Source organism: Acyrthosiphon pisum, unplaced genomic scaffold, assembly GCF_005508785.2.
Source record: "Acyrthosiphon pisum isolate AL4f unplaced genomic scaffold, pea_aphid_22Mar2018_4r6ur Scaffold_21407;HRSCAF=23902, whole genome shotgun sequence".
Taxonomy (NCBI): Eukaryota; Metazoa; Arthropoda; class Insecta; order Hemiptera; family Aphididae; genus Acyrthosiphon; species Acyrthosiphon pisum.
This window is the reverse complement of record NW_021770871.1, coordinates 89,394-94,247: the sequence shown is the minus strand read 5'-3', so window position 1 is coordinate 94,247 and position 4,854 is coordinate 89,394.

Sequence of the window (4,854 nt, the reverse complement as noted above, 5' to 3'; positions counted from 1 at the left end):
GAATTTAGAATGATTTTTTAAAGTAAAAGATATAGAATATTTTTTATATAACAGATTTAGAGGAAGTACACCCAGTTCTTTGTAATTTTCATTAGTAGAACCAACTCTATCTGTTTTATTAAGAGAGATACGAACAGCTCTATTCTGTAAAGATATTATTGGTTTTAGTGTTTTATCAGAGGCACCACCCCATATGGTTATACCATATTGCAAGATAGATTGATAGAGTGACAAATAAACAATTTTCATGGTGTCTGAGGAGAGAGTTTTATTCAAACAATATAACTTATATATAACAGTTCGTAATCGCATATTAATATTTTGTACATGGATATTCCATCTGAAGTTGCAGTCTAGCATTAATCCTAAGTATCTGACCTTTGTTACCCTCTTAATTTTATAATTGTTTGAATCGCGAGTTTTATGACTATCATTATAAATTATTAGTTCCTGATTTGAAAATTGAGTACAATTATAAATAGAAAACGCAATAAAAACAGTTTTATCATAATTGACAGATATCTTTTTTAAATTTAGGTACTGAATGAATTTATTTAATTCTATTTCTGCTTTATTGTACACCAGATCCCATGTAGCATCAGTAAATAGTAAACAGGTATCGTCGGCATAGGTAACAATAGATCCATTAATTTTATCATAATAATATCATAATAATATCATCGTTTGAGGAAAAATATCGTTATTGTATCATAATCGATAAAAATCTTACATTGTATTATTGATTGTTAAATTATAGTCCAGCCTTATGATAATTTATTTATTATTTTTTTACTTCTAGATCTATTAAAACTTAAAATTATATAATTTATAATTAATTAATGATCACTCACCTTTTTCTTGTCCATTTTACAAACTCGGAAACCAAATAATAATATTATAATAAATCAATATTAAATCAAATAAATCAAAAACAATAAGTATACGTAATCGTATCAAACGTCACACGTTGGATATCGTAATACGAATGACTGACACTAAAAAAGTGTTTTTTACTTTATCGATAAAAAAAATCAACGACGATACAAGCATAATATTATGTAAATATCAAGATAACAAGAATAAATATAATAATCATTTTAATCATACCCTATAGTTGATATAGATATAGCTATACCAGAATGTCGGAGTTAATAATATTACATTAAACATTTAAAAATAGAAAATTCAAACAGACAGTAGGAATTCAATATTATAATATATTGATACGTCTGAAATGAATGATTGATAATATTATTATGTGATGTTACTCATTATGCAGTTGTATTGCCTATGTACAACTAATATTATTTTTTCTATACTTTCTGAAAGTAATAATATCGAAAACATTATTGTGGGTGCGCGGGCGGCTGTATCTTCACAGATATAGTTAATAACTAATAAATAATAATGAATAGGTAGTCAAATTGTGTTTGTTGAAATAAATTAATTTAGTTAGCAACGTAACTTGCACAGTTCACATAAATGCGTATTTATCAAAGTACATAAATTAATTTTAAATATTATTTTTTTTCTTACATAATAAAACAAGTAATAACAATTATAATACTTTTTATGTACAATTATACAGTTATACAATTATACTACCTACCTATTGATTTATTTGAAATAAAAACGGCCGAGGTTAGGTTAACCTAACCTAACCTAACCTAACGGCCGAGGGGATTGTTTACAAATTCAGTATTAGATTTAAAATTATTTATATTATTTACAATGCATAGTTTTGAAAGTCACAAAGTCGCAGCATCTTCATCTACGTCCCACGTGGTGCAAAATTGATTTGCTAATAGTAACTTGACTTGCTATTTTTGAAAACCACCTTGCTATTACTTGCTAATTAATTGCTATTTTTTTGTATATTTTTGGAGGGGATCGGATAAGTAGGTGGTCTAGCTGAACTTGGCCCACCTAATTAAAAGTTGATCATAAAAATGTGAAAATTACGCAAATAACTACTTTTATAGTATAATTTGAGGTGAATAGGATACAAATTATTTTTGGTTTGCTTTAACTGTTTTATACTTATATTTTTAATTTAATAAAAATTAATTGTTTCATATTTTGTTACCTTAATATGCTTCTATTAGAATACGTTGCAATTACCGAGGGACGTATTGGTACAGGTTTGGTGTCGATAGGGCAAATCGGTAGGGCCAACTTCACGGTAAAAAACTACCCCTTTTGGGTCGGGGGATGACTTGCAAATTCTAAGAATGGACTTGCAATTAATTGCAATTACCGAGGAACGTTTTGGTACAGGTTTGGGGTCGATAGGGCAAATCGGAAGGGCCAACTTCACGGTAAAAAACTACCCCTTTTTGGTCGGGGGATGACTTGCAAATTCTAAGAATGGACTTGCAATTAATTGCAATTACCGAGGAACGTTTTGGTATAGGTTTGGGGTCGATAGGGCAAATCGGTAGGGCCAACTTCACGGTGAAAAACTACCCCTGTTGGGTCGGGGGATGACTTGCAAATTCTAAGAATGGACTTGCAATTAATTGCAATTACCGAGGAACGTTTTGGTACAGGTTTGGGATCGATAGGGAAAATCGGTAGGGCTACGTGAAGTTGGCCCTTACTTTCTTGTTTTTTGTTTCCTGACGAAACTACTAACTTGCAAATTGTATTAATGGACTTGCAATTACTTGCAAATAACTTGCTAAATATTGATTTATATTTAAAGTTTTTAGCATTTAGTCGGAGGGCCAACTTCACATACGTGTGGATTTCGCGTCGAACTTATGAGAGTATATGATTATACTCTCATAATAATCGTATTGTTATATTCTGTGGTATAATATGCATGATGAGTGATGACTCATTTCTGTTATCTCTATCGCTGTGAAAACATAACAAGTTATTATAATTTAAACACTGTAGTTGATAACGATATTATACTTCCCTACATAATAATATTACGGTCATCACCTCTGTCCTCTGCAATACCTACTATTGTAATTTGTAGTATTATAAAGCCCTTTTCACACGATGATACTATATCTAGTATACTAGCTAGTCTAGTATATTGGGTGTATAGTACTAGGTAATATTATTTAACATCGCGGGTATAGAAAATAGAGTCGAAGCAAATATTTAATATCCGCAATCACACACGAGTACATACTACCATAGATTTAAGATACTATATTTAATCAATGCTAATAGGTCCTATAAGTTATAACTCCTCCTTTCATTATAGTCTAATCAATAATAGGTACTTATCGGTTATCGCGACTTCCTATAACCAAATAAATGTTAGAATAGTTAGATGTTTAACATAAATAAACAATTTGATTATCGGGACTACGCCTCTTTGCGCGACTAAATAAAAAAAAATGAATTAAAAATTACAAAAAATATTATAAAAACTAAGAATAAATTGAAAGTTAATAATTAACTAGAGAAGGAAAATTATCAACCATGCGCAATTCATAATTTCTATAAATTGGATCATGTCGTGCTTTTTACCCACATATCTGTCTGTATGTTGAAGATGATAATATGAGCCATATGCTGCGCGTTTCTTGTTGCGACATTTAAAGTAGGATCTTTACAACCTATCGATATATTCAGTGTGTATTGACTATACTACTATATTTGCGTGTATATTATGTTCTGATTTTGCATTGTAAAACTTTAACGAACTATAAGTTTAACAAACTACACTACACTACTGCAAAACAGTATTGACAATATGAAAAGTAGTTAAAGTACCTATTATACCTATACGGCTATACATACGATAGTGGTGTTGACAAATACCGTAAAAGTAGTCATAATATAACCGTATTGTTTAATTATTATTACCAAACAGTAGTTATGGTAGTCACAATAACCGTTAATTAAGTCTCAATTATATATATCTGTACGATAATCACGATTTTGTGAATAAACCCATGTATATTTATAAAATATGTTCATCATTATATTTTAAATAGGTATAAAAATATAAATATTGTCGGGCTTTTTTTGTACTATTATAAATATTATTTACCATATTTCCACTACATCACAATATAATATTAGTTAATTATTTAATTTTAATGTTTATTAAAATTAAATAACTTACATCCAATAATGTTTTATTTTTAATGATTATTAGTTGTCCATTTTCGATTTTAATTAGAATATTTTTTTTAAAAAATTATCTTACATTCGTACTATATTTAATTTTGAATATTTAAATTTCAATAAAAAACCAATATTTATTAACCTTATACATTGGCGATTGTTACTTGGGGAGAAAATGCCCAGGAGTTAAATGGGACATATTACTAGGATCGGAGGACATAAGTGTTAAAGGACGACTATTTAGACACGCCTCTGCTCGGGTTATAATAGTTAGCAACTCTTCGTAAGTAAAGTACGAATCACCCAAGACTTTAGATAATAAAGATTTCATGGATTTTACACCTGCTTCCCATAGACCCCCGGTTTATCATTTTTTAAGTTTTCCATTTTTTCGACGTTGACGTGATCCAACACCATGTGACGCTGGAATCGGTCTAGTAATATGTTCTACTGATTGACAATTTCAACCTTGGTACGATCTTATTTGCTACCTTTGCTAGCAATAGAGCGGCGCACAATTCCAATCGTGGTAGCGACAATATTTTTAGTGGTGCTACCTTTAACTTTGCGCAAATTAATTGTACATTATATGTTTGTTATTCATGTCCGTACAACGTAAATACAAACAACATCTATATGCCTTAATACTCGCGTCCGCGAAACCATGTATTTGTATCGAGTGTATTTTATCATTTATCGTAATTTGACGCGGAATTTTAATTGCATTTAGATGCGATAATTCGGATTTGTATTTATACCACC